The sequence below is a fragment of the Saccopteryx leptura genome, chromosome 8, assembly GCF_036850995.1.
Source record: "Saccopteryx leptura isolate mSacLep1 chromosome 8, mSacLep1_pri_phased_curated, whole genome shotgun sequence".
NCBI lineage: Eukaryota > Metazoa > Chordata > Mammalia > Chiroptera > Emballonuridae > Saccopteryx > Saccopteryx leptura.
This window is the reverse complement of record NC_089510.1, coordinates 72,591,407-72,599,222: the sequence shown is the minus strand read 5'-3', so window position 1 is coordinate 72,599,222 and position 7,816 is coordinate 72,591,407. Positions and strand designations below refer to the sequence as shown.

Genomic DNA, 7,816 nt, shown 5'->3' with positions numbered 1-7,816 from the left:
AAAATATTATTGCATAAAAAGTTTTTATTTTTATTGTTAATATGGAGAAATGCATTTTTTAAAAGGTTATATAATCTTGTACTCAGCAACTTTCCCTAACCTACATATACATTTAAAATTTATCTGTATTTTTTTTTTCAGTTTCTATATGTGGTCATTTTTGGTGTGAATAAAAATTTTATTTCATCATTTTTAATCTTTATGTCTTATATTTCTTCTCCTTGCCTTGATGCATTGTATTCTAGTACAATGTTGAATAAATTATTGCGTACTGGCATTCTTAGCTTTTATTTATTTTATTTTTTTTTACTAAGTCTATATAATGGCTTGTCTCATAGAGGAGAAAGCATGGAATAGGTTAGATTTTGTTGCTGTGGCAAGCTCAGATTGTGTCAGACAGTTCTGATCATCTGCTATACAGTACTGCTTGCAAAGCCATTCTTGTTTTATGTTAGATTTCAGAGTAAAAGCTTGCAGCATTTAACTATTAATGTGTTTTGATATAGGCCTATATTGTTCTTTGATTTGTGTTTATTTGTTTTTGTACATGCCCTTATTACATTATGAAAGTTATTTTCTGGTGTTAGTTTGTTGAGGGTTTTTAATTATGAATGGTTACTGAATTTTATCAAATGCCTTTATCCTTCTATTTAGACCATATTATTTTTCTTTTTATGAAGATGTAATGAATTACATTAATCTCTATTTTAATATTATATCAATCTCAAATTCTAGATAAGCTAGTTATTACATATTACTGATGTCAATTTGCTAAGTTTATTTAAAATTTTTACATCTATTATCATGAGTATGATTACCTGTAATTTTTCTTTTTCTTAATATCCTTGTCAGGTTTTAAAGTTAAAGTAATCTGGTTTTTTAAAAAAAGATAAGGTATATTTCCCCTTTTTCTATTCTCTGGAAGAATTTGGATTTTACTTCTTTAAACATTTGTTTCAATTCACTGTTAAAAATAATTCTAGTAAAAGAAAAAGGGGGACTATTTTAGTTTTATATTTTTTCTTGTGATAGTTTTAGAAAGTTACATTGTTAGAAATTTCCATTACCTGCTACTGTATTTGCCCATGTATAAGATGCAATCTTTAAAAAAAAGATTGGTATCTAAAAACTGGATGTGTCTTATACAGTGGCTGTAGATTTTTTTACTTGCACTTCCCACTTTTTTGCACTTGTCTTTGCGTTCATTGCTTAATGATGAATAAAACTTGAGTTCAATAATTTTAGGTAATATACTTTTTTAAATTTCAGGCCCCCAGATTAAGGTGTGTCTTATACATGGGAGTGTTTTATACATGGGAAAATATGGTATTTTCAAAATGATTGGCAAAAAGTTGTTTATAATGTCTTCTTGTAAACTTCTCAATGTCTATGAAATCTATAGTAAAAGTTCCTTTTCAGTGCTGATATTGATTTTTCAAGCCTTTTTTATTTTTCCTTCATTAATTTCAATATGGGTCTTTATATTTTACTAATGTCTTAAAAGAAACAATATCTGAATTGTTTTGATATTCTCAATTGTTTATTTTTTTATTTTTTATAATTTTATTTTTAATGGGGTGACATCAATAAATCAGGATACATATATTCAAAGATAACAAGTCCAGGTTATCTTGTCGTTCACTTATGTTGCATACCCATCACCCAAAGTCAGATTGTCCTCTGTCACCTATCTAGTTTTCTTTGTGCCCCTCCCCCTCCCCCTTTCCCTCTCCCTCTCCCCCCTCCCCACCCCCCGTAACCACCACACTCTTATCAATGTCTCTTAGTTTCACTTTTATGTCCCACCTATGTATGGAATAATGCAGTTCCTGGTTTTTTCTGATTTACTTATTTCACTTCGTATAATTTTATCAAGATCCCACCATTTTGCTGTAAATGATCCGATGTCATCATTTCTTATGGCTGAGTAGTATTCCATAGTGTATATGTGCCACATCTTCTTTATCCAGTCATCTATTGATGGACTTTTTGGTTGTTTCCATGTCCTGGCCACTGTGAACAATGCTGCAATGAACATGGGGCTGCATGTGTCTTTACGTATCAATGTTTCTGAGTTTTTGGGGTATATATATACCCAGTAGAGGGATTGCTGGGTCATAAGGTAATTCTATTTTCAGTTTTTTGAGGAACCACCATACTTTCTTCCATAATGGTTGTACTACTTTACATTCCCACCAACAGTGTATGAGGGATCCTTTTTCTCCACAGCCTCTCCAACATTTGCTATTACCTGTCTTGTTAATAATAGCTAATCTAACAGGTGTGAGGTGGTATCTCATTGCAGTTTTGATTTGCATTTCTCTAATAACTAAAGCAGATGAGCATCTTTTCATATATCTGTTGGCCATTTGTATTTCTTCCTGGGAGAAGTGTCTGTTCATGTCCTCTTCCCATTTTTTTATTGGATTGTTTGTTTGTTTGTTGTTGAGTTTTATGAGTTCTTTGTATATTTTGGATATTAGGCCCTTATCTGAGCTGTTGTTTGAATTGTTTATTTTCTATATCATTTTTTTCTGCTGATAAACTATTTCTTCCTTCTTTCGATGGATTTTATTTTATTGTTTTTTAACTTTTTGAGATAGAGGCATAGCTCATTCATTATCACCCTTTCTTCTTTTTGAATATGTGCTTTTAAAGCTTAAATTTTTCTCTAAGTATATCTTTAGCTATATCCCAGATATTTTGGTGTTTAGCAATTGTATAATCCTTCAGTTAAAAATATATTTATAATCTTCAATATATTCTCTTCATTGAATTATGATTTACTTAAATTTATATATTTTTTAATTTCTTTTCTTTTTTTTTTTTTTTCCCTGAAGTTGGAAACGGGGAGGCAGTCAGACAGACTCCCGCATGTGCCCGACCGGGATCCACCTGGCATGCCCACAAGGGGGCGATGCTCTGCCCATCTGGGGCATCGCTCTGTTGCAACCAGAGTCATTCTAGCACCTGAGGCAGAGGCCACAGGGCCATCCTCAGGGTCCGGGCCAACTATGCTCCAATGGAGCCTTGGCTGCGGGAGGGGAAGAGAGATACAGAGAGGAAGGAGAGGGGGAGGGGTGGAGAAGCAGGTGGGCACCTCTCCTGTGTGCCCTGGCCGGGAATCGAATCTGGGACTCCTGCATACCAGGCCGATGCTCTACCACTGAGTGAACCGGCCAGGGCCTAATTTCTAAATCAATAAGATTATAATAAAATATTTGTTATTGATATTTAAATTAATGTTATTGTGACTCTAAAAAAAAACTACTTTTTATGATTTTAATTCCTTCATAGATTCTTACTTAGTGGCCCATAATATATAAAATAAAATTTTGAATTGTCCCAGGTGTGCTTAAGAAAATTTTGTATTATTCAAATTTTAGGTGTATTATTTTGTGCATGTTAATTAAGTCATTTACTATTTGTATTATTTTACTGTATTGTAACTGATTTCCTGTCTACTTGCTTTTATTATAAAGAAAAGTATGTTATAATCTTACACTATAATTTTGAGTCTGTCAATTCCTTTTTACTGTTAATGGCTACTTTATGTAAGAGCTATGTCATTAGATGCATACAAATGTACAGTTGTTACAAAATATCCTTGTTACTTTTTACCTTAAATTCTACTTTATCTGATATTATAATTATATAATCTTCATTTGGTAAATATTTTTCATCTTTTTACTTTCTATCTTCTTATGTTAAGTTTTAAATGTCTCTTATAAAAAGAATATAGTTTTTAATACAGTCTGATAATGTTTGTCTTTATCTTTTAATTTGTATATTTAGTCTATTAATATTTAATGTAATTACTGATATACTTGAATTTAAATCTACCATTTTATTATGAATTTCTACTTCTTCTGCCTGCTTTTATTTTATTCTGTTTTTTCACTTTTATTTATATTGGTAATAATTTAATTATTCCATTTTCCTTCTATTTCCTCACAAGTTTGACATTCACTATTCTTTTAGTAGTTATTTTAGAGATTATAGCATAGATTCTTATCAAAGTCTAATATTGTTCTTTCAGACTCTCCCCAGACAATGCAAGTAGATCAAAGACATTAGAATAATTTAATTTAATTTACCCTCATTTTAATTAGAATGATTTCATTCTATTTATGTATAAATACCTTTATTTGGTATATATTATATATATTAAGCCCAACAAAACACATTTATGCCTTACTTCCATAGTGAGTTATAATAATAATAATAATTTTTTGAAAGAGACAGAGAGTCAGAAAGAGGGATAGACCTGGACAGACTGACAGGAAGGGAGAGAGATGAGAAGCATCAGTTGTGGCACCTTAGTTGTTCACTGATTGTTTTCTCATATGTGCCTTGACTGGAGGGGAGGGGTTACAGCAGAGCAAGTGACCCCTTGCTTAAGCCAGCAACCTTGGGCTCAAGCTGGTGACCTTGCTCAAACCATATGAGCCCATGCTTAAGCCAGCGACCTCAGAGTTTTGAACCTGGGTCCTCCACATCCCAATCCGATGCTCTATCCACTGCACCACTGCCTGGTCAGGCATGAATAATTATTTTTATTTACTCACTTGTTTAGCTATTGTAGCCACTCTTCAAAAATAGGATGACAAAATTTGATTCAGTTGTCAAAACTAATGATACCAACTACATATAAAGAGAATATGAAATGGTTTATTACTCACTTCCTAAAACTGTCTGAGGAGTGCAGGTGTGATCTCCCAAGATCATCTCAAAAACTTGGGAGAGTAGAAAAAGGACACCAGCTTGGGGGTGGTTAGAGGCTGGGTCTGGGATGAGGGTTCTTGTGCATAAGTAGGGGCTTGGATGGCTTAAATTTTTCACTGGCACCAAAGTAGGAGGCACCCAGGCTTTTTATTAGCTTGATCAGATGTGGAACAGATGGGGAAGATAGAAGGGGTATACTTCAAAAGCTTTTAACAGTCAAACATCAAAACATACAGCCAGTCCTCATTACATCAGCCTTTGTATTGCTCTTCACTGCTTCCTACATTTCTAAGCTTCCATCTGAGAACTTTTTCATTCTAAAAAACATTCTTTAATATTTATTTTAGTGTCTCTGCTTTTAGAAAATTGTCTTATTTTGTTAATCTGAAAAGATTTACTTTTTACCATCAATTTCAGAAGATATAAGGTAGACAGTTGTTAAACTTACTTTGGAGATATAATTTCATGGTTAGGTGATGTTCACTGCTTCAGCTGAACAGTCAGCTATTAGTCCAGTTATTGTTTTCTTACAGGTAAATCTTCCTATGACTGAATTTTAGACTTTTTTTTTTTACATTTTGGGGTTTTAGAAATTTTATCATCTAGTGCCTCAGTGTGAATTTCTTTTTCAGTTATTCTTTCTGGAATTTGTGGTGCTTCTTGAATCAATAGCATGATGTTTTTCTCCATTTTGGGGAGGTTTTTAGCTATTATCACTTCAAATTTTAAATATGAATTAAATCTCACCTCTCATTGTGCTTCAAGCCTATTATTTTTCTTCTCTGTATTTTGGACTCTATTTAAATGTTTTGTTTTTTTTAAATGTATCCTCTACATTTCTTACTGTATTTTCTCTATTTATTATCATTTCATTCTTAGATGCTTCACTGAGGATATTCAAGGTAACTAAATCTCTCTCTCTTTTTTTAAAAAAAATTTTCTGAAGTAAGAAGGGCGGAGGGCCCGGGAGAGGCAGACAGACTCCTGCATGCACCAAACCGGGATCCACCCAGCATTCCCGTCAGGGGGCGATGCTTGGCCCCTCTGGGGTATTGCTCCACTGCAATGGGAGCCATTCTAGTGCCTGGGGTGGAGGCCATGGAGCCATCCTCAGCACCCAAGCCAACTTTGCTCCAGTGGAGCCTTGGCTGTAGGAGGGGAAAAGAGAGATTGAGAGAAAGGAGAGGGAAAGGGTAGAGAAGCAGATGGTCCTGGCCAGGAATCCAACAGGGACTTTCATACGCTGGGCAGACGCTCCACTGCTGAGCCAACTGGCCAGGGCCACTAAATCTCTCTTTGTGTATGATCTACTAACTTTGCAGACCAGAAGGATTGACAGGCAATATTTAAAATGATGAAAAGTAAGGGTCTACAACTAAGATTACTCCACTCAGCAAAGCTATCATTTAGAATCAAAGGAAATATAAAGAGGTTCCAGAAAAGTAAAACCCAAAGGAATTCATCACCACCAAACCAATATAATAAGAAATTTTAAAGGGTATGTTTTAAGAAGAAGAAGAAAAAAGAACAGAAATGTGAATAATAAAATGGCAATAAATGCATACTCGTCAATAATTAAATCTAAAAAACAAAATAAGAAGAACAGAAACAGATTCATAGACAGAACATTTTGACAGTTGCCACATGGGAAGGGGGCAGGGGAATGAGTGAAAAAGCTGAAGAGATCAAGAAGTACAAATTGGAAGGAAGTTACAGAGTAGTCATGGGGATGTACAGTACAGTATAAGGAATGTGGTCAATAATATTCTAATAACTATGTATGATGTCATGTGGGTAGGAAATTTATTGGGATGCTCACTTAGTAAATTATATAATGTCTAATCACTGGGGTGTACCCCTGAAACTAATGTAATATTGTATGTCAGCTATAATTAAAAAATAAAATAATTCAAATAAAGAATTACAATTGATTGGATTTAACACTATCAGCACTTTCTACCATAACCTCATCAGTAAAGTAAAGCAACCATGGTACACAATGCAGAACACACTGTAAAGTAAAAAAGAGAGAGAGAGAAAAATCATTCCATCACAATACATGTCACCTTTTTTCTCATACCTTTTGTCATTCACAGCTGATTTCATTTCTTACATGTTGCTCTTTTATTTTCTCTCTACTTCACTGCTTTGGGAAATCTTTCTTTCTAAAAACTGACCTTAATATGATTAGTGCTAATGATTTACTCGTATAAAGAAAAAAAATATTTTTTTAAAGTGTTGGCATAACAAGAAAAACACCTAAAAATAACAAACGTGAGCACTTTTGACAACGATGCCATCTTGTAAATTAATTGCCAAATAAACTGTCTAAATGTTTTTTTTTATTGAACTCAAGTTTTATTCATCATAAAATTCATACAACACCTCATCACTGTCAAAACTCCCATCCATTAGCTTGTCCTCTCTGTGTCTGATGACGAATCATTGTCTTCAAATATGATCTTTGTGTGAAATCATACAGTTTTTAAGAAGAAGAAGAAAAAAGAACAGAAATGTGAATAATAAAATGGCAATAAATGCATACTCGTCAATAATTAAATCTAAAAAACAAAATAAGAACAGAAACAGATTCATAGACAGAACATTTTGACAGTTGCCACATGGGAAGGGGGGCAGGGGAATGAGTAAATTTTAAAATTTACTTATTTCACTCAGTATAATGTTCTCAAGGTCCATCTGTGTTGTCGTAATGTCACTATGTCATCATTTCTTGTGGCTGAGTAGTATTCCATTGTATATATGTACCAGGTCTTCTTTATTCAATCCTCTATCAAGGGACACTTTGGTTGTTTCTATGTGTTGGCCACTGAATAATGCTGTGATGAAGATGAGGGTGCATGTGTCTTTATGTATCAATATTTTCAAGCTTTTGGGGGTAGATACCCAGTAGAGGAATTGCTGGGTCGTATGGTAGTTCTATTCTTAATTTTTTGAGGAACCACCATACTTTCTTCCATAATGGCTGTACTATGTAATCTGCATTCCTACCAACAATGAATGAGGGTTTCTTTTTCTCCACAGCCTCTCCAACATTTGTTATTACCTGTCTTGTTGATAATAGCCAATCAAA

General features: G+C 33.6%; 1 non-coding gene across 1 annotated transcript; it reads right to left on the bottom strand.

Moving 5' to 3' along the window:
- Positions 1-304: 304 nt before the first annotated feature.
- LOC136380244 (small nucleolar RNA SNORA28) lies at positions 305-429 on the bottom strand. Its single transcript, XR_010746918.1, has one exon. It is a non-coding gene; the product is annotated as a small nucleolar RNA SNORA28 (small nucleolar RNA).
- Positions 430-7,816: the final 7,387 nt, after the last annotated feature.